A 22,798-nucleotide genomic window follows, 5' to 3' on the forward strand; every position below is an offset into this window, starting at 1 on the left:
AAAGGATTACAGGAAGCCCTGAATTTCACTGACTGAGAACCTAACATGTGCACAACTGAGAGCAATAATCTTTCATATTGTCCCAGGCATCCCCAGTCTCATCTAGAGATACCTTGAGTAAAGAAAAGCCGGGACGGGGGGGACCTTTTCTTGGTGGTTATTAGTTGCTGTCTTAATTCACCTTAAAAACAGCAAGAGTGGAAAAAAAAATCTCTATGGGTTTCTGTATCTCACACTTGCATCACATCTCCCAAATTAGCCCCAGAAATTAGTGTTACCTGCTGGAAAATATTTGCCACTTAAATGCAATTAAAGCTGGGTAAAAAACATATGGGAGTTACACAGGAAAATTAGGGAAAATAAGGTTAGTGCTTAATAAACTTAGCAGCAGAACCAAAATATCTAATTCAAAATATTTCAGAGGCTTTTTTTCTCTGCTTCTTAATTTGTAAAGAAAGGAGACCAGCCTGTTTCTTTCATTTGAAGTTCCCTTTCAAATGTGATATATAGCTTATGGTACTAGAGTAGCTTCTAAACAGATACGGAGCAATGTGAGGGCCACTGAGACTATTGAGACCATTGAAAGCCTGATGATAGTGGCACCAAATTAGAGATAGGCACCTTGTATCTCAGACAATCCTAGGGGGAAAAGAAAGGATTGTTATTTATCTGAAGTAGTAAAAATGTCTTTAAGTATGGTAGTGGGTGGTATATAACTTCTTTTCATTATCCTGTCACACTCAGAAATTCTGCTTTGCAGTACCTCGAAGTTAAGAGCAAAACAAATTTATGGCAATATATGTGTCCTTTCAGGTGTTTTTTCCCACTTTTCACATCTAGATTTCAGACTTGTTTCCCATCTAATTCTTGAGATGAGATGAATTAACAAGGGACTGCAATGCTAAATTCAGATCAAAAGAAGCCACTGCTTTCCCTTTTTTTTTTTTTTTTTCCCCCTCCTTGAAAACCTAAAATGATGAGCTTGAAAAGCTATTTATTCTATGTTAATGTCAGTATCACTTTTAGGGAGAGGATACTCTCTATTTACTCTCTATTCCTAAAAAGTTGTCTGTGCATTAAATAGTTTCTGTGTTGTTTTGAATATAGCGAAAATTCTTTTTGTAATTTTTGATGGTCTGCTGAAAATGAAAACCAGATGCAATTCAGGCCTCTGAGCTCTTCAAAAATGAACTCCTTCCAACTGATGCAAGAAATTTGAGAATACCAAGCAGAACAGCAGAATACCAAACTCTGGGGTTTTTTTTGAGTGCAGGCCAGAATTTGTTGCAAGATAATTATACTTTCTAATGTGATTACTCTTAAATTTTTCCTACCTGCAAAATGTTTGTTTCCATGTGAAAAAGTAGGTATAACCTTCTTGCAAAGAAGCAGCAGAAAGGAACACTCTTGATTTATTGGAGATCGAACAAGAGAGCCATGATTACTCACAAAAAATACTTGCCAAGACCTTGTGAGCCACACTTCAACCCACAGTGGACTTGAAGGGTATTACAGACTAAACATCTGAAAATGGGTTTATGATGGAAACCCTGACAGATCTAAAACAAAGCAGTAAGCAGGTGCCACTATAATTAAGAGCAGTGACCCTTCAAAGAACAGGGTTGCCAGCAGGTAAATAAACTGCCGTTGTTCACCTTGTTAAACAGGAAAGTTTGGAAAATGATTGGAGAAACAGCATCAATCAGTGTTACATTAGACATCAGATATAAGACAGCTGCCTGCTGTGGGGCAAACATGCTGTATGTACTATTAAAAACAAGGTCTTTCTTCTGAGAGTTGTGCTACAGGTAATCTGCTCAAAAGTCAGTCTAATGGTCTAACAAGTACTGGGTAGAGTATCTCCTCCCCTGATATACTGGCTATGGTCTTGTTATACAGCCTGGGATGCTGTGAGCTGTCTTTGCTCCTCAGTTCCCAGCCTATGTTGTTGCAAGGAGCTATTCCTTCCCAGATGCATGACTCTGCTTTCATCTTTACTGAATTTCACAAGGTCCCCTTTGTCCCATTCCCCTCAAGCTGGGTCTTTTGGATGACCTGTTAATGGGCAACAGAGATGATACTGATTTGGTAACTTCATTTCCGTTGCTTATGGCTTCACTGTGACCCCACCATACTGTCTTCACAGTGCTTGTAGTGGTAGCATCTCATTTCCCTTGGTCCTTTGCCTTCCTTCTCAGCTGGATGGCTGTACGCTGCTCTTCTACATATCAGTTCTGCAGCTCCAGCAGCTTTGACCAGGAAATTGAAGTGACAAACAGGCATTCTGGGACAGGAAACTCATTTATTTCCTAAATGGCTGTCTGTTATAGTCGCATATGTTAGAAATGGTTTCTGGCTCAGACTTTGCTCTTGGGAAGTATAGCTATTCGGTAAAGAGAGAGACCTTACAGTAGAACCAAAATGTGCTAAAGAGCAATTGCTGCTTATGGTCTTATCACATCATTCGATCTCAGTGATGTTTCAGGCTTTTGATTGAAGATTGAGGCTTTTGGTGGTTTTGGTCTGTTCTGAACATCTAAAATGCCTTTCCTACAGCATCTCAGGAAAATACTGTCATTCAAAATAAAGGAGAAGCAGGAAGGTCCTACTAGCTCATTTTCAGACTTAATGTTGCAAGAACTCATTTAATGCAAAGAATGGATTATCTTCCAGTTTTAAAACAAAATTACAGTCGTGTGTAGCTGTTATAGAGAAGAGAAAAATGGGTTTATTTTTAGTTTCTGATTAGAAATCTATTCTGTGGCTTAGCTGGAATAATGACAGCTTCTTTATTAATACATGCTGGCTGCATATTATGATAGCAGCACAGGAGAAACTTGCACTTCCTTCATTTTCCTGCCTCAAAAGATACGTTAACCTGTAATTCTTTCACTGAAACCTTAAGCTTCTGGAGCCATCTGGTTTAAGTGGTGTACTGGTTTGGCTGAAAATGGGTTAATTTTCTTCATGCAGTTAGAAACCTTTCTTTTTTTGTACCTAGCATGCTCACTATTTGGACTTAGTTTGAGAACAAGCAGATAACACCCTGGGACAGAGTTAATGTTTTCAATTGCTCTGGTCTGAGAGCCAAGAAACACTCTGAATGCTCTGCCCACAGGTGTGAGGCAGCAAGGAAGGAGGGCAGAGATGGGGCAGAGCTTGACTGACAGCCAGACTGATCAATGAGAGTATTCCATCCCATCCATGTCATGCTCTATATTTAAGAGTGGGGCCTTCTAGCTTCTTGCTCTTTTATTTTCTTCTGTTCTCTATCTGGGGTGCAACCAGGGGAGTTTTTGGTGTGGGACATTTAGTTCGGCCCTCTTCCATTTTGCAGAGGCCTCTGAGCCTTTCTGCTTTTTTTCCTCTCTTCTCTCTCTCTGGGATTGGCTTTGGGACCAGGTGTGGCTTAATGGGACTGGCTGCTCAGTTGTGGATGGAGTTCGTTTGGAATTGCCTTGAGTCTCATTTCATATATATGTATATTTACTAGTAGTGTATTAGTATTTTGATGTTTTATTAATCTGTGTTTATCTCAATCCAAGTTTCTCCCTTCCCTTTTGATTCTCTCCCCTATTACGGGGGTGGGGAAGGGCATGAGCACGCAGCTGTAGTGGTTTTATTGCTAGGCCAAGTTAAAACACGACAAGTAGCTATAACACTTTCAAATAAGTTTGTTAGGAAGCTACTGAAGTAAATGTAGCTGCCTTTCTTCCTCTCATAGCCTTACTCCTTTGGTAATTCAGCTTGCCTTTTTTACATGTAATATTCTTAAGATACAGTGCCTCAAATAGATTACTCATTAATCCATATTTTGGAAGGGTGTATTGACCTTGCACTTCCTATAGATGTGGGTAGGCAAGAGATGAGTGTGATATCCATCGTCACAAGTAACACTGGACAAAGTGGAAAGAGCAAAATACAGTACCTGCACAGAGGGTATGCCAGTGATTCATGTCATTGTCTTCCAGAGCTGCTTTTCAAGCATCAGTAAATGGTGTGGAGCAGCATATTCTACATGAAAAGAAATGCAGATATAAACTTTTACCTCTTCCTGATATTGAGGAGCACATTCCCTACTAACCCATGAAAATTTTACCGTTGTTTATTCAACCTTTGTAGCACACTGTCTCTGCCCAAAGCCTCTCTGAATATCTATGTGCTTCTTACAAGACCTGCTCATAAGCAGTAGAATCTCTAAGTGTGTTCCCTTGCCTCCAGCTTGGCCCTTGGGAGTACTACTCAAGGGACTTAACATCTGGTGATCTTTGAGTCCATAGTTAGTGCTCAAAATTGAACATTGCTTACCTGTTTATTTCTTATTGTAAACAACACAAGAAGCCATGCCCTACCAAATTAGAACAATGGTCCTTCAATCTTCAGTGCTGGCAGTAGATTTTAACTGGGAAGAGCACATGAGTTTCTGTTGTCCATTCCCCTCGTACTTGCCCAACATCCTGAAGGGCTGTATTAGGGATTTGCCTGTTACACTTAACATCTGTTTATGAGCATATTTTAACAAGCTGAAAAATAATAGTATTAACATGAATGATGGGAACAAACCTTGTCTGTTCATGCAGTTTCTGAAGTGCTCCTAATGCCACAATGTTCCCCCTCTATGGATCAAGTTACTAATATGACACCATTTTGTTGTAGAAGATTTTTTTTCTCTTTAAAATACTTAAACCTTTTAATTTAAACCAAGCAAATAACACTTGAATTTCTTATATTGCACAGGGTTAATCCATTCTCCACAGTGAAGTGCAAAATCTTCAGAATTAAGATATTCTGTTCTACCGCCATTTGTATAAATGTTGTTTACACCTCAGGCCTGTTGCTTCAGGAAATTATTGATAGGAACAGCTGCTCCTTCACAAGAAGAGCAGAAAAGTCCTTCCTCCCCAACCAAAGGCACTTTTCAGCCACCTCTGCTTTATCACCATGACACAGAAGCATGGAAGATTGGATTTCAGACTTCAAATAATAATAATAGTAGTAAAAAAGAATACGAAAGAAACTCTCTAAAACTTCACTTGGGAACTTTAGTGAAGTTCTGAGCCATCTCCTTGTGCTCAAAAGGATTTGTTCAAAACAAAATGAAATTCAGAGCATAAGATATACAGTACAATCAGTATCCAACTTCAAATGCACCTCGTTACTACAGAATTGAACATTACAATTACAATTATAATTCTGCAGTGCTTTATGCATAAATTATTTAAATTAAACCACATAGATTATTCAAATTTTATCTCCAAGAAACACTTTTCAAAGCCTGCTAACGCTCACATTACAACTCAGTGCTAACATACAAAACTATTAAAGGCTTGATTATTTTTAAAACATCTTTTTGGAACTTGACTGTGTGCAAAGGCTTGACTTGTTTCAAGTTGAGTGAGCCTTGGGTTAAATGTATTTGATGATGGTGTTGTGATTTCAGATTCACCTCCAAACTCAGTTGATCAAAAGATTTAAGCTGGTGTTAGTCAGTCATTTCTTTAGTGGTAAGAAAGTAGCATTCTGTGACTTTTTTTGAATGTGAAGCAAAGGCCTCTGCAGTGAAAATACAGAATTCACTCTTCTTTTTACCTTGCAAGAGCAGCGCTGGCTGGTGTAGTAATTTGGCATGATATTGACAATTATTCACTTGAGACAATCCAGCAAAACAATAATATTTGCAGATTGAAAGAGCTTCATAAGAGAAGGGCTAACTGTGGGGGAATCTGACTTCTGGAGGGAATCCCTAATTTTGGGCATTTCTCGTTGGCAGTTGGGGTAAGCAGCATGATCAGTTTGTTCCTCTATTGCCAATGCAGGGAAACGGAGCAGGTTAGACCAGACTGTGTTAGATACCCCCACCTACAAGAGAATATCTGAAACTAGGGAAGGTAACTCCTACTTTGCAGCACCTCATCAGCCTGAACTTGGTGACCTAGTAAAAATCAATCCAGAGTTTCCAAGTACAATGTATTTTTTTTATTTTTCCTTTTTTTTTTTTTTTGTTACTTTCAAAAATCAGAAGCTGCTTCAGAAGTTGCAGTACTTACTGTAGCCTATGAACGTGATAAAAATACCTTTTCTTGTTAAAGTACCTTGTATGTGTGAATTAATCACTGTCCTGCATTAGGCACTCTGATTTCTATTTTTTCTTCAGGGAAAATGAGTGGAAATTAAAATAGCACAACTTAAGTGATCCTATTATTTGTTTCTCTTTGTGAACTGAAGCAATGTAATGAAAGAGTAGAGACACTTGCTTCTATGTTTCAGTTAAAGTGCAACAACATTCTCAGTCAGATCTAGGGAGTATCTGAACAACCAGGTGCTTGATTCTGGTGCCTGACTAATGACCTGAACTGCTCAAACCATATTCAGCCCGGTTTGCATTCCTGCTCTGGGGGTTTATTAGCAAAGAAACTCTAAAACCTAAAAATGAGAGGAGAGAGGGGGGTTGGAGGGAAAGCCAGCCAGAAGATGGAAGTGAAAAAGTAGGAATAATTAAGCCTGATCTGAGTGGGCAGATCCTATCTTGCCTGATATCCTGTTTCAGGGGAACAGGATGCTTGCAGTCAATCCAGTCCTTAGAACCTCATAGCTGCAGACTGGCCTATGCTCAGAAGCAATAAATTAATATGCTCAGATGAAACTGCAAGCCAAATGATCAGCTTTATTTTAGTATCTCCTAACAGTGGTGAGTTTGTGAACTCTGTACTGCACACCATCTTGCACTCTGGGCTATGCTGTATTCCAAAATGCTCTGTGGGTCTCTCATTAGAGGCAGTTTCCCATGGCCTTGCCAGGTGCTGGCTGATGGCAGTCCTGTGTTTAGGCACCAGCAACTGATGCTTTTGCTGTACTGCGATAGAAGGTAAAAGCAGTGGTAGGATATAGAATTATTTAAGTGCACTGAAAATGTTTCTGAAGGTCCTGGAGCAGCATACTGAGTGTTTTACAAATGAAAGACAAAGATGTGCCGCTTCTAAAGGGTTTTTTAAAAATCACATAGAAGATCAGATGTATTCAAGCCAGACAGGGGACTTGAGAAGGATGAGTAATCACAGGTGGCATGCTATCTATCCTCTTCAGAACTGTCAAGTGTAAGCTTGCAGTTTTCAGCACTAGATACAGCAGTCATGCTAGAAAGTGACAGGACTTCAGGGCTTTTTGTTTTGGTTTGGTTTTGTCTGTTTCGTTGGTTGATTGGTTGTTTTTTTTTCCCCATGGAGATAGGGAAAGGGAGGAGGAAAAGTAAAAATGCTGTATTTTTGGTGTATGTGGTTTCAGCATCTTAGAGTCCAAGAGCAAAAAGGAAAATAATGCAGAATTTCTGCTGTTAGAAAACATGATAATTTTTCCCCATGTGGTGTTTCCATGTGTCTTATGCGCATACAGTGCCTGTATATAAATGAACATTATGATAGTGAGGTCAGCTTACTTTAGGGACTTGTTAATCTTTCTCCACAGAAAGCAGTTCTCAAGATTTTTGTATTGAAAGTCACAGTGCCTTTCAATACAGTCTTACTACCTCCTGAAGAGAAAAGTTAATCTCAGTCTTGTAATTTGTCTGCATTATATCACTGCCTATTTTGGTATAAGAGGATGATCAGTATACCTTAAAATGGGAATTCAACATTCATATTTTTCGTGGAGTCATAAACAGCCAGGATAGGCCAGTTGTGCAAAGCAGTCTAATGCTTTGCGACACAAATTCATTGGAATGGTCTGCATTTTAATACAGCCAGATAAGGTGCTATATCTCAACATGAAAAACATACATCATCCTTACTGCCAAGATCCTTTGGCAAGGATCTGGAAAGGGCAGTGGGCAAGCAGCTAAGGGACAGTTCTGTTGGAAGGCTGTGGGCTAAGGTGTGTCCTGAGATGTGTGAGTAGAGAATAAATTGTTGTCTTTTAGAGTACATTTAACTTGAACAGAAGCGATGGCCTTCCTACAGGAATGCTGGGTAAGTCCAGAGCTTGTGCTATGCAGTAGATGGAGAATTGCAATGGCAACCTCTCCCCTTAAAACTTATGACTGTTGAAACTCAAAAGCAGTAGAGTCTTGGGAATATTAACTTCAGAGGCTATTGATATTTGAATTGGTAAATGTATCATACTTTAAGACTGGATGCTGTATTAACCTGTTATTTGACCGCAGTTATTTTTACTATTATGTACATACTAATGTGTGCAGCACCAGGTACACTCTAAAATAAATACTGTTAAACAGTACTATAATATATGACCTGAGTTTAATCACTGAGGCAAATTACTAGTTGGAAATTCTGGCATCTCTGCAGCAATAACTTGTGTGCAAAATACTGGCTGTTACCAAACCAGCTGTGATACAGATAGGATTAGAGCAGTGTAATCTTTATTAGCACAAGTCTTTAACTTTAACTGGGAAGTGATTTCCTTCCTCATCCTCTATGGGCAGTCACTCTTAAATCTTTCAGCATGCCCTTGTCAGGGGTGTTATTTTGCCTGCCCGCTCCTCATTGTGGGGAGGCACAGGCATACTGCAAAATGCTGGAGGTGTGCAAAGGAAGGTGTGCCCCATGACTAGCAGTGTTGTGAAGGGATATGCCATTGCTTGTAAACGTAAGCTTTAAGACTGATAACATATGATGATAGTATCAGTAAACAAGTATTTGGCACCAAATATATAGTAACAAATAGCTGCAAACATCTGCAGAGAAATAGGTTAGAATACCTGTAGCAAACCGTGATATTTTTGTCTTTTTACCAGAATTAAGATAAAATACATTAATAACCTGGTTCTGAGAGCAAATTCAGTACAGGTTTTAACCCTTTTCTCTGTCAGTAGTTTGGTATCGTAAAATCACCTAAGCAATGTTTACTATTATGCAGGTTCTTAAATCTGTTACTGGCCGTAGACTTTATTAAAATGAGTTACTGAATTATGGTATGCAAGAACCTGGTTTGCAATTTACAGGGGACTGGTTTAATCCTCTTACTATTAGACATCTTAATTCTGAATTCTTCGATGTCATTTAACGTTTTCACTTGGTATAGTTCTGTTTCCTGAAAAATCCGTGGAAAGTGGAATTAAGTCAACTCAGAATGTGTCTGAAAATCTCACGCTTAAAGTCTTTTTTTCATATTAAAGACAATTTACTGCTGTAGAAAATGTAGTGAAAAAGGGTATGCTTTTTAAAGTGTCATCTTTTCTGAAGAAATAACTAACAGGTTTGCAGACTTGATCATTTAGAGGAAAAATATAGTATTGCTATGATATCTGATGAGAAAGAAAAATAGACCTGTTCCTAGTTGCTGAAATTGTGGAAGACAACAACTGAAGATCTAAAATTTCTCTTGGACTTTGTATCTCTTAAATTATAAATGAAAGGAAAAACTTTCAACTTTGTATCCTTCACCACAAAGTATTCATTTAGCTATGCGCATATAGTAACTCAGTAACAATAACAGGTGGCTTGAGGGTCTGTGTAAGATTAAAAGGCTGCAGAGGAACCATTTCTGCTTCCTTGTGTAGGCTACTCAAACCTTTCTTCTCTGCGTGATCAAGTAAGTAAGGCTGTGTGGAGCAACTTCCCTCAAAGCAAATGGGCGTAGAGTTAACAACCTCCTGGTACACAGCTGCTGAAGACCAACAGCAAGATATTCCTGTCTTTCTGCAATGAAGGAAATTGTGATTCTTCCGTATGTTATTTCTTTGTGGTAAGGTCGTAATACCTCTTTTAGGTATAGTATTTGTAGCACCCTGTGATTTAGATCTTGACTTGGATTTTCATCTTTTCAGTTCTTGAAAGAATCACAATAGTTGCTTGGGGTGTTTTTTTGCACCCCACCACAATCTGCCTGTGTTTGGCACTCATAGGAAGGTTCTAATCTCAATACCCATTTTACCTGTATTTTAGGGTGAGCCAAAACAATCTGCAGTTCACTAGTGAGTCTCTCTGAAATGCAAAAGAGAACTTGTATACCAAATCAGACCAATTCTGTGGGTAAACAGGAGTGCTCATTTTTTTTCTGAATAAAAAAAATCAAAGAAAAACAATAAACACCTTATTTTCTGCCTCCCGATTTCCTTAAATGTATGTTTAAGTTTGTCTATTTCCCTCTTTGACCTGCTGTTTTACAGTTAAAAATCCTTCAATAAGTCAGAAATAAACCTTAATGTCATATGCAAATTCTAAACTCATCAACTTTAGTTGCATAATAAAGTCGTGTCCAAGCACAGTGTGACATGATAAAGATGGTGTTATTTCAAACCCCTGTGGCTTATAGCCTGCAATTCCATGATAATTTAGCCAAAACTCCCTGTAAGATTCCCCACGTTATAACTGAAAATATTTATTTGTTGTCTTTAATTACTCTTGAGAGAACTGTGGTGTACTTTAGGTTGAATGTGTTATTAAACAGGCTACAATTAAATGTGTGTTTCAAAGGCACGGCTCTGTACTTTTTACACAGACCTGAAGACAAGTATTCAATGAATTAATCCTGTTCAGTACAATAGCTCTCATGGTTCAACTGTAGCAGGACATCAGTGTCCTGTTGCAGAGTTGAGAAAAGTTAGTAGACTTGGATATAATCCTTCATTTTTTTCCTATGCATAGTAGTACAGAGCATTGTACCTAGCATTGTATGTGTATAGTTGTTCAAAAGAATCCTGTAATGGCCCTTGCACTTAAATAGAATCTTCTCATAGCAGAGATTGCACGCTGCCCTAACATAAAGCAAATCTGTATACACAATAAAAATAGGATTTGTTTAATAAGGAAAACTAGTGCTGTTTCCAAAACAATCTAAAATTGATCAAACCCAAATTAACTTTAAATCTTATTGAATCCTCTGTGCCTATCTCATTTGTAACATTTGTTCATAAATGCAAACGGTTATCAACACTTTAAAAAAATAAATAAATAAATAAATAAATAAGCCATTCACCTAAACAGGAGCTTCTGTTCACCATTTTTCTTCATTACTGTTATCTGCCTGATCAAGTCTCACACATAATGAAAAGCTTTTGGAGAGGTTCTCTGTTGGTCTAATATGTTCCTTTACTATCAGTCTATTAGCCACCATGTAAAATGGAAATAAGAATTTACAGATATCCCAACAGCCTTTTCTACACTGATAGAGATCTTAAAAGTCCTTTTTCAAGGAACTTGAAACTGCTTTGTCTGAACAAGCTGTTTTCCCTAGCATCTCTTCTATTTTGCAGAAGCAGCCGAGTTTTTTGCTGTTCATTCTGCATGTGCTTTTTAACTAAATGCATTTTGCATCTGCTCACCTTTATTTTGCCACTGGTGTACTACTTTCGTCTGAAGATCTGTAATGATAATGTTGAGGAATAGAACCACTTCATAAAGCAACTTCCTTTTGAAGGGTCTTAGTCTTTATGTTGTTGAACAAAATGCTTAAAAGATGGAAAACAAAATTTCTTGGAAATAATTAATATACACCAGCTTTTTATTATAGGAGAACAGGGAGATCATGGGTAAAATATCGTTGAAGATTCCAAAAGTCTGTGCAAAGTAGAGTGACACATGCCTGTAATGAGTAGGCCATTCTGCGATGTTAGAGAACCTTCTCTTTTCCTTTTAATAATAATAATAAATAAATAAATCCCAATAACTGTTTTGTATATTACCTACTGTAGAGATATTTGTAACTCACTATGGCCATATACTGTCAGTTTTACTTCCAGCCACATTAGTAATCCATAATTGACTCAGATTTATGAATGCATATTGCTTTTTTTATTTTCAGACATCAAGCTTCAGGGAAGCTGTTGTTAAAGGAAGCCTGAATTTTGTTTTCATTGTAGGGCTGGACTGTGGTTTTCTGACTGATGTGTTTTATTATGAGCTTATGTCAATGACCTGCAGGCTGCAGTCTTTTAAGTATGTAAGTAAACTGCGTCTGCGGCCCGAGCAGTTATCAGGTATGGAATAGGTGTTCCTCTGTCAAAATGGTGGAGCAGATGAACTCTGTGAATGCCAGTTTTCTGTAACTTAGATATGTCTCAGACTGGCAAGAAAAAGCATGATGCAATATCCACCACCCCCTTGTGTTTGCTATCTGAAGTAAAAGAATTACAGCTTTTGGGAGACTGAGTAAAATTGTGTTGGTTTGCTTTCTGGTATTGCTAAGTAAGTCACTGTAAACACAGAACTCATGAAGGTGCATCTTTAAGACAGGAGTCTATTGTGAGCTTTTTGAGATGGTTTCAGAATCAGTGTTTTTCCTCAAGTACTACAGCTGCAAAGCTCAACTTTCTCACTGACAGAGAGCTGATACTAAGGACTAGCAAAAGGACTGAGAAATAGTGACTGGAGCCTACGAAGTCAGTAAAGCTAAATATTACATATAGCAGTAGAATTTCAGCCTGATGTTTCATTGCGCTTTCTCCTTTGAACAACAGAAGATATTTTCTGCTAAACAAACAAACAAACAAACAAGCAAATAAAAACAGTCATGAGCCTCAATCTCTCTCTTTTCTTTTGTGCAGTCCTCAGTGCTGAAAATGAGAATGCTTCTGCATCAGACCACACTGTTGTTAACGAGACCTGATGTATGTCAAAGGTAAGCTTGGTTTGGTACATATGCCTCATCTTATTAAATACTTTGTATCATAGCATCGTAGAATATCTCAGGTCTGAAGGGACTCAAAAAGATTGTTGAGTCCAACTCCCCACTCCTCACAGGACTATTGAGTACTCTGTTATCAGGTGGAATTCTGTAACTATTCCTCAGTAGGTCTTGGTTATTTTGTTACAGTATACCCTTCAAGACTTTTTTTTTTTTGTTCCATTATTTCCCCCAAGATTTCCTCTTAGATTTTTCCAAAACAACAACAACAAATCAAAGACTTTTTCTTTTTTGGCAAACTCTCCTCTGATAAACTGACAGATTCCTGTGCACTGGAAGGAAACGGAAGATTATCTTGAATTTTGTGTTTCCTAAGATTTGCAGCTGTTTTCCTCCAAAGAGCCAAGACACCTGTCATAACAAAGAGGAGTGCTTTCTTTGAATCAATAATAATTCAGGAAGAATTATTAACATACTGAAGGAGGATGGTGTTTTTTAAGCATTATTCACTGATTTTTATCCAATCTTAATGAAGCACATAAGAAAACACTGTTTGCATCTGTGATCTCATTATTTGTCTAGATGAGAAGGTAAAGAATGTAACAAGCACTGAAATTACCCAATGGTTTAAAAAGTCAAACAAATATGTTATGTTTATACTCACTAACATAATGGTGAAAAACAGACTTCTGAAACTGTCTTGGAACTCTGTAGTGCAAATCTTCTCAGGATTTTCATGAAGCTTGGCTTATAAATGAAGAAATTGGATTAATGTGACTGATTAAGTAAATAAAGTGCTTTTAGCATTTGACACTTAATTCAGAGGCTGTCAACACCTGTCCTAGCTTCAGTGTTCATCAGACTATCTCAAAAGGCTCAGTAAGCTTATCTGGTGTGTAAAGTGTATTCTTCTTTAGAAATATTCAATCTGATTTAATATTCAAATAGCACTTATTCTTCTGGCTATTAAAAGTGTGGACAGTTAAATATTGACATCCAGAGTGTATTCTACACATTCCAGTTTGTCTCTCTACATTGTTTTAAATTCCTGACCACTTTCTTCCCACTGCCCTTTCTGCAAACAAGCAGACACCAGTAGCACAAGGCTCTATTAAATCTAATTAGTCTGTGCAGGTTGGAAGAGTTTTGCCAGATCATTCCAGTCACTAAAGAAGCAAACAAGCTATCACACTGAAAATTTGTGGAAAAGCAAATGTGTTATATTTTTTTTTTTCAATCATCCTTAGCATTGTTTTTATTACTATGAAGTATGCAAGCTCTATCTGAGGTTAGGGCTCTGATAATTATTTGAGACACGGGAAGGGGATTCTTTGTCCAAAGAATTTATAACCTAAATAGTTAAAGCACAACACGATTGGGGAAGGAACAGGGCACAGACAAGTGAGGTGGCTTGCCCAAGATCTCATGGCATGTCAAGAACCTAAGTCCAATATCCCGACTTGCAGTTCAAGAACCCATTCTGCTAGATGAGATGGAATATACAAGTCTCTTATTTTACTATGCAGAATCCTGGTTTCAGCTTAATATGTCCTACATGACAAACTGAAGTCCAATTGTTTTGGAAAGGTAGCATGTGAAGCTGCAGTTACTTCAAGTCCTATTACTTCACTCTCAACTGTCACGTGTGGTGTTAGACCCATCCCCCAGACAGCTATAGCTCATGTAGCTGAAAGAAGGATCCTCAAAGCTGAAAGAACTGTGGGAGTCCTCATCAGGAAAAACACTACCTGTGGGTGGAGCAATCCTGAGCCATTAAAACCCCTTGGTAGTCTTTGTTTCTTGCGTGTTTGTTTGTTGGTTGCTTTTCTTTTGTTTGTTTGTTGTTGTTGTTGTTTTGTTTTGTTTTTTAGGTTCAAGAAAGGCTGTTAGATGAAAGAGTGGCAGAAATATGGCTGCAAGACACCCAGGCTTTCAGTGACAGACTCTCTTCCAAGTCTCAGTGAAACAGTCAATCTAGACTTCAGAGGTCTCTTTTCGTGTTGAACTTCCACTTCTAAGACCATACCTAGAGAATAAGTAGTGCATCAGTCCTGTCTCCCAATGTCCATTGGCTTAATTCTAGCATAATTTCATCTTTATGCTTCTAATATTCTGGCTAATCTACGCTATTATGATATTTGTGGCTACATCACCTGTATTGAAATAAGTTTTTAAATTAAAAATTGTGTGCTTGTTGAAGTTTTAACTTATCTTCAGTAGGAAATGGTAACAATGTTATATTCAGGTGACGTAGTGAACCTGAAAAAGAACTAGTAAGCATTTTTCAAATTATTACAAGTAAATAAGAAGCAACTTTTCCTTACTGCTGTTATATGTTGATAGCTGTCTCGTCTCAATTTTCATTTTCCAGTGCTGAATTAATTTAACAGTTACTTCAGACCTCAGTAATTTACTCACATTAAATGCACAGCTAGGAGAGTTCTGGGGATCTGCAATGAAGAGTTAGAAAATGCAGTGCACACTGTTAATAAGAAATTATTTGTATTAGCTTTATTGTGTGATTATGGCTGTGAGTAGATGGAAATACACAAACATGAATAAAGTGTAATAAATGTAAAAAGAGAAGACTGGAGAATTGGGCACTTTAGTCAGGATTTTCAGAGGCCTCTGGGATTGGAATATCTAATTCCTGTTAAATTCACATTGTTAGTAGGAATCCACCTCTTTTACACTTCCTGGGACTGGCTGCTCATGGATGACGTTCACAAGGAATTGCCTCGAGTAGCTTTTATTTCTATTTTTTATATATATTTACTAGCAGTGTATTAGTATTTTGTTATTTTATTAAACCGTGTTTATCTCAATCTAAATTTTTCCCTCCCTTTCAATTTTCTCCGCTGTTGGGAAGGGGCAGGGGGAGGGTGTGAGTGAGCAGCTATCGTGGTTGTATTGCTAGCTTGTGTTAAACCATGACACATGGAGGTAGAATAGGTTGTACTAGAGGAATATCAGCAACATGCTGCTGATTTTTATCTTGCTAAAATACAGTAACTTAAAAGATTCAGTATGTAGCCTCCCTGAGATCCAAAGCACTTGCTACAGGCGCCTTTTTTTGGTTTTTGTTTTTGGTTTGTTTTTTTTTTTAGTAACTGGATTTGGAACTCAGGTGTTTGAAGTAAATGTCTGAACTGTAATAATGAACCCAGCCCTGAGCATGATGGTAATATGATTGAGAAATAAATATACCAGCACAAATGTTATAACCTCTCACTTTGCTTCTAGGGTAGCAAAAAAGGTATTTTTCCCCAAGTGATTTCTTGTTTGCTCATTGGGCATGCTTTATTGGTGTTGGAGTTTCCTATACTTCAAGAATAAAATGTAGTTCCTAGCAGAATTCTATTTCATATTAAGAAAGAAGAACAAAGATTACTTTCAAGCTCTGTTGAAGAGAGCGTATTTCACTCCGATATGCTTCTGGAAAACTAGATAGCATGTGTTTCCTCAAAGGCAAAAATGCAAATATCACCATCCAGATGTTACTCTTGCTTTCTGTGTCTCCCAAAACTGACCTTCCTGGAGCTAGTGCTTATTCCAGCTCCCTATCAGTCCTGCAAGCCAGAGATAATATCTTCCCTTTTTAGCACAGTGGTTTCTTTTTCTGGGTGGTTTTGTTTTGTTTTCTAGGTTTCCTTTGTCTGACGGGTCTAGTGTGCTTCTGCTACCCGAATTGTGTACAGCATGATTTTTAAAACTCTCCAATGCATTGATTTCACTGAACAAACAGGAGATACCACCCTGATTTCCAGCATTTTTTTTTCCCAGTGACACCTCAAGGATACAATGGCTTTATGCCATCCTCAGATCTTCTGTGTTTCAGGAGGAAGCACTAAAATGCCTTTCTCCATATAATTTGGAGCAGCCCTTGGGCTAACCGTGCCCTACCCAGAGCTCTTTGCAGAATGCCTGTGATTTATGTGTGCTTGTAGTCTTATGCCTATATTAGTAAAAAACAGATGGACTATCTAAATTATACTTAATTTTTAAATGTTTTAGAAATTTCTTCAGGGTTCTACTGTATATGTATGGTTTCAGGGTTTCAGTTGCATGTAGATGATAGAAAGAGGATGCAGCTGAACATGTTGGGTTTGTGGGTTTTTTTTACATAAAATATCAAGGCGAGGTTGTATGGCATCCTATATATAAAGTGACTGTCACGTGTTATCACACTGCTTCAGTGCAGACTTTCTTTGTCCCAGCTCTCAATATACACATTCTTCAGGCACGACTTGTCTTTTTCCATGTGTGTTTTTGCAAACTTGGGGTGGTGGAGGGACATTTAGGGCTGAGAGGTGTCCAGAGTGTATGATAGGACTGTCAGAATGAGAAGGAAGGTCACAGCAGCTCAAGAGAAACCACTGAGCAGAAGAGAGACCAGACAGGATGGCTTCAGAGATGAGGATTTAAGATGCTTGGAACAAGCAAGAGTGGTGCTGCAAGGCAGTAAAGAACTTGTTGACCGAAATCAAGACTGAAAGCAAGGATGTGCTTGAGAGGACATGCTGAGGAGGGAGGGCTGCTACCCTCTTATTTAATTCTGGTTTACCTCATATCTAAAATGGATTCTGTTACTGGATTTTGTACTTTTTCAGTTTAACTTGTTTGTTAGCTTGTTTATTGCTTTATTGTATGATTCCATTGCACTTTTCCACTAACCAGCTACGCAGGTTAGCATCTTGCCTGTGTCTAGCCTTGATTCCTCAAGTGATGAGGAAAACAAGCCTTTTAGAAATCTCCTCCTACAAGGCAGTGAGGAATAGTCTTCCAACACTAATTACTTCAGATGCAGCTGATGGAGTGCAGGCTTTTAAATCTGAAAACACTCATGAAGCACAAAGAGGTGGACAAATAATTGTAGAGAAAATGGTGATTCCTTCCTGTTCCCTCCTGTGGGTGACATTTTTGAAAATTCTCATGTGAACACATAGAAGCAGCTCCTTGTTTAATTTTTTATTAATCAGGATTTTATATGAATCACGTGTGATTCCAGGAACTGATTGTAAGTTGGTTGCCCTTAGCAACTTGTCATTTGCCTTGGATCTCCAAATAATGACCACAGTGTATGTAGCAGGTGTTCTCCATAATAACTGCAGGGAAGCAGAGAGAATAATACAGTAATACGATTCATTTATCTAAATTGGAAGCAGCTCATTTTCTTAAGGAGAAAACTTCTACTTTTTGCTTCACAGCCTTGTGTTTCTATGCCCTGGATTTCAAAGTGAGTAGGGAAAAAAGTGACAAGAAATCAGTCAAAAAAAGAAAAATGGAGAAAAGGCAAGAATCACTATAAAACTCACTGCTTTGTGGCTAAGAGCAGTGAATGCAATGATTATGTGAAAAAGGTTTGGGACTTTTTTTTCTCTTTATAGCTAAATGTAAATACCTTTTATTTGTGATTCAGAAAAAAACTAGTGTTGTTTCCAGGAGAAACTTGTTTTCTTTCAGATTGCCTTGCCAGTGGAAGTAAGCTAAAACAAACGCTTTCAGATCTTGAGTGAAGGATTTTGAAATCTCTCGATGTTTAATAATAAATCTGGCTTCTTTCAGCAGCAGTCATTCAGAACCCTGCAAAAGACATGTGGTAGTGTAGAATCTTGCCACTGTCTATCAGATTCCCTGGAAGCCTTCACAAGGCTGAAGATAATAATGGGATGATGTACATGAACTTGCTCCATGGGTATTCAGTGTCAGACTGACTGCTGATTCATTTTTTTCCTTCTCTCTTCACTGCTTCAAAGCAAACACATGAAAGGTCCCCTGAGAAACTGCTTCCAGGCACACAGGCTAACAGAAGAGTCCTTTGCAGTAAGGTCCCATGAAAGCAACTCTTGCATGAAGGGAGCCTGAAGGCAAAGAAATTTCTTCCTACCCAACCTTCCCTAGGCAAACTGGCCTCTGGGGCAATTCTGAGATGAGTTTTGGGTGTCACTTTTGCTTTCAGATGGAGCAAGTCCTTTGCAATTGAAAGGAACAGCAGGAAACAAGAGCATGGGTGCAGAGCTTTGAAGGTCTCATATGTCACTTTTTCTTCTAGGTTTCTCACTGGGGTTGTTTAATTTACCATTTCTGGTTTCAAAGCCTCCTTTCATAAAGAGGCTTCTGCAGCATTAATCTGTTACAAGCCTTAAAATCCTAGTATGGAAATAGCATGGCTATTAATCTAATTAAAGACAGTCAACAGTGGCCTTGTGACCCTTCCCTCTGTTCTTATGTGTGTTGATCGAAGTTGAGAAATGTCAGTCAATAGGACAAGAAGAACGTCTAAAATAATAAGATTGTGGGGGAGAGGGAGCTTAGATCTTTTCAGCCTAAATATTGACAAAGTAGTTTTCCTCTGAATTCAAGCATTTAATAAAAAACAGAATTAACTTTTATTTCAGGCCCAGCTCTGCTAAACTTACACGTCTGTACTGGTTGTATTTTGTGGGCTGAGAGTCAGAATGATTGGACTTTACATGGTCAACCCTTTACAAAAAACCTCCTTTGCAGTTCTCAGTAGGCACCTGCTATTATTGCCTTTGCTCAGCAAAAAAGTTCATTTCTGTGAGAAATGAGTGTTCATTGTCTCTGTGGAGAAGACCTGTAATCTACTTTTAGCAAATTAAAATCTAATATAGTTTGTCTATATTTCATTTCTGCCTCAGGACGAATTATTGTTAAAAAAAGCCTTTGAAATGAAAATGGTGAGCCCTCAGATTAACCTACTTGTATCATTTTCATTTGGGAATTGGTTGCAGCTTTTGAACTACTGGCAGGTAAAACATCAGTGACAATTTCCTTGTATTTTTCTGCAAATAGATTTTTACTTGGAAAAGTAAAGTGGGATTTAGAGAAAGAAATTAGGAAAAGAACTGTAGCTGGTATTTCCCTTTAAGTTTTATTTTATGCTCCAAAACTTTAAATTCTGTTAGTAAAGCAGTTACAGTCCTAGGAATTCATATTAAGAATAGTCAATAATTATTTAAAGCTGCATAGCCTGGGGACAGGTCATGTTAACCTTCCTGTGAAGTGTTTGCTGTTCAGATGTGGCAATCTTCACTGCACTGTACGATGGCCAGAATTTGAAATTTACTTTGTGTAAGCTTACATCAAATGTAAGCAGCAAGGCCCAGTAGAAAGAGAGCAAGCAAGTATGTCTTAGTATGAGGAAATCTGACTGCTGGGGAATAGTCTGAAATCTGACTGCTGAAGCTTATTGAATTATTTGGTATGCTGCCACTTATAGAACTTGTAAACTTCCTTAACGCTCTCATGCCCTTTTCAAAGGCTTTGTCAGCCTAGCGGAGTCTTAATGAAGGGCAAAAAGTCCAGCAGATTGTGTGGGAGGTAATCCACTTCTTTCTGCAGAATACCCTCTCATAATAAAGTTCTGACTTCTTCAGGATCATTACTAGACAGGCTGCTTAGGACACCATAGCCCACCAGGAGCATTTTCAGTCTCTGCTCCTCCGCTGCTAGGACACTGATTTTTCAGAAATGTAAGGAGGGGAGACCTCAGTGTGTGTGACTCCATGTGTATTTCTCCTGATGAGAAGTAACTAGCAGTAAAAAAACCCAATTTTGCTTCTAAACACATCACCCTGTTTTCAGGGCTTAAAGAGAAACGTTACTTTCAGCAGTAGCTAACATTTATTCATTGGGTCAGTGTGTGTTTTGAAATGAGAGGTACTGAGGGGCTGTCCCAGTTGTATTTTGTTATTTTTGAACTGAGTAACCACATGTTGGTCTGATATCTGTAGGCTAAGCAAGCCATTCCTGTATGTGATGTCTGACAGCAGAACTGCTGAATGCAGGTTGTCTGGTGGTATTAATCACCTTACAATCAACTTTTGAAGTGGCTAAACAAAGCTGAATTCTAATAAGTAAAAGAGTATAGAAAAATACTTCCCATTTTTTGTTTATTATATTTATAGTGTACATAATTGAAAATTACTTATCTGTAAATCATAAAAATTATTGTCATACCCCATTCTCATCTGAAAAGAAAATATATACATACATTGTAGTGTATTTAAAATACACATATTGTCCTGCTCTCCATACAAAGCTTCCCTGCAAGTTTTGGAATTAAGTTGAGCTTTTCTTTTTTTACCATAACATTAAACCTAACTCTTTTACAGCTTTCGAGCACACTGTCATTTCTTTTCCCCAATTAAAACTGATGGCTTCTGTGCGGAAGGAACAAATATGAAAACCCACTGACAGCCACAGTAGCAATTTCACCCATGGCATACAAGATCCGAGGGTGAGTGTCAGGAAGCCAGCAATCTGTTAGATGCTTTATGCATGTTATGCTAAAGGAATATTTCTTATTAGTTATCTTTTTTCATGTTTTTGGTTTAAGAGAGCCCATTATTTTGTGAAGTCTAATTTGACTTGCTACATATAAATGTATTAGTTGAATAGATATGCTCTTCAATCTTGTCTTGGATGGTTACAAGAATTGTTAGTCCCTTTGCCTCAGGGCGAACACAGATCACCTCAGAGGTCAGAAAGCAATTACCTTCCATGGTGAAGCAATACTTGGTGGAATAGTTTGTGTAATAAAAGGGATTAATTTTCCAGTACTTTATATCATGAGTAGCTATGTTAGGTTTCTGCACTCTCTGTCAGTCTCTCTTTAGTGAGTATAAGAAAGTAGTGACTTACATGTAGAGGCTTTAGTACAAAGCTTTCAATACTAACCACCACTACAATTAAGGTACCAGACTGAGGGGACTGGTGATCAAATTCGGTGCAATATTCCTGCTTCTGGAACCAATAGCTGAAATTTTAAAAAATCCTATGGGCATGATCTTCTCTACAGCCTTACATATTGCACAGACTTTTGCTTGCTCAAGGTGTTGCAAGATGCTGTCATCACATTTCGCACTGACATAAGTCACTTGTACGGTAGAAGTTACAGAAAATATGAGCATCATGTCTTTTGATAAGTGCTTAACTTGGAAAGCAGCTTGGAAAACATGAGTATCTCTTACATGTGCTGAATGGATCACTTTTGACTTTTGTAATGCCACTTACACCCCTGGAAAATGAGTATGAATTATTGTAAAGTTTCCCTAAATACGGAAGCCTTGGTCCTTTATCTGTACCAGTGAGTGATAAGGTCATGTGTACAGAGCCAACAGAGCATGTTTACTGTTTTGTCTCTTAATATATTACAGTTCCACTATTTTGGCATGATTGTACACTCAGCAGCTTTTCATATAAAGGGTATTTTGCAATTTGGTCATAACAAACCTTTTTTTTCTGTAATGTTTATATAAAGATTTGGCTACTTGTATGCAGTATCTGTTAAAGATTTACATCAAGTTTTATACTTGAGACTGACTCTGAAGATTTTTACTAATTTGGTCTTGTTCGGTCCTTTTCTAGTACAGGGAGAGGACTTGGATTGTAAATGTTTATCACTTAATGAGTTATAAAGTATTTTGATCTGACACATTGTTTTTGTGGCTTCATATATATGCAGGGGAAAAAAACATTATCCATAACTGACTGGCCAGGCACAATGCTCAGATATATTGAAACACTTGGCTGCAGTTACCATGTCAAACAGATTCCTGGCTTCAGCAGCACAACGAGCTGTGACAACAAGGATGCCAAATAAATGCCAGAACTGACACAAAGGAAGTAAGAATTCCAGGATGCAGTTTTGCCTGTATCCAACATATCAAAGCACTCTAACAATATTTACAGATGTAGTTCTTTCTCTTGTACACTGGTTGCCTGTGCAAGAATTTTGTCTTAATAGCATGCTGTAATTTGAACTGGTAGCACTGTGCACAGATATAGAGGCTTGAACCATATACAGCTTCTTGGGGTACTCATAGGAGAAAAACAGTGGATAGGATAAAGCAAAGAATTGCTAACACAGATCTGAATTAGCAGGGAAATATTCTATAACAGCCAGCTGAAGACTGTAATGTGCTGTTTTTTACTTAGACAACCCACTTGATGTTCTAGACAGAACTGGAAGATCAACTCTCTTTACTGAGGTAGTAAAAGCCTCATTTACAGAGAAGAGGATAGTGCCTCACAGAAGGAGCCTACTGTGATGGTACATACTGCTTTTTCCTCTAGAAATTACTTGGCATAGGGACAGTGAACTGTAGGTCTGCTTTCCTGCTGTCTGCGCTGAGCTGGAGAAATGCTCCTTTTTGTATATCTTTACCATTAGCAGGGCAGGGGTGATGAGGATGGC

The sequence above is a fragment of the Columba livia genome, chromosome 7 (assembly GCF_036013475.1).
Source record: "Columba livia isolate bColLiv1 breed racing homer chromosome 7, bColLiv1.pat.W.v2, whole genome shotgun sequence".
Taxonomy (NCBI): Eukaryota; Metazoa; Chordata; class Aves; order Columbiformes; family Columbidae; genus Columba; species Columba livia.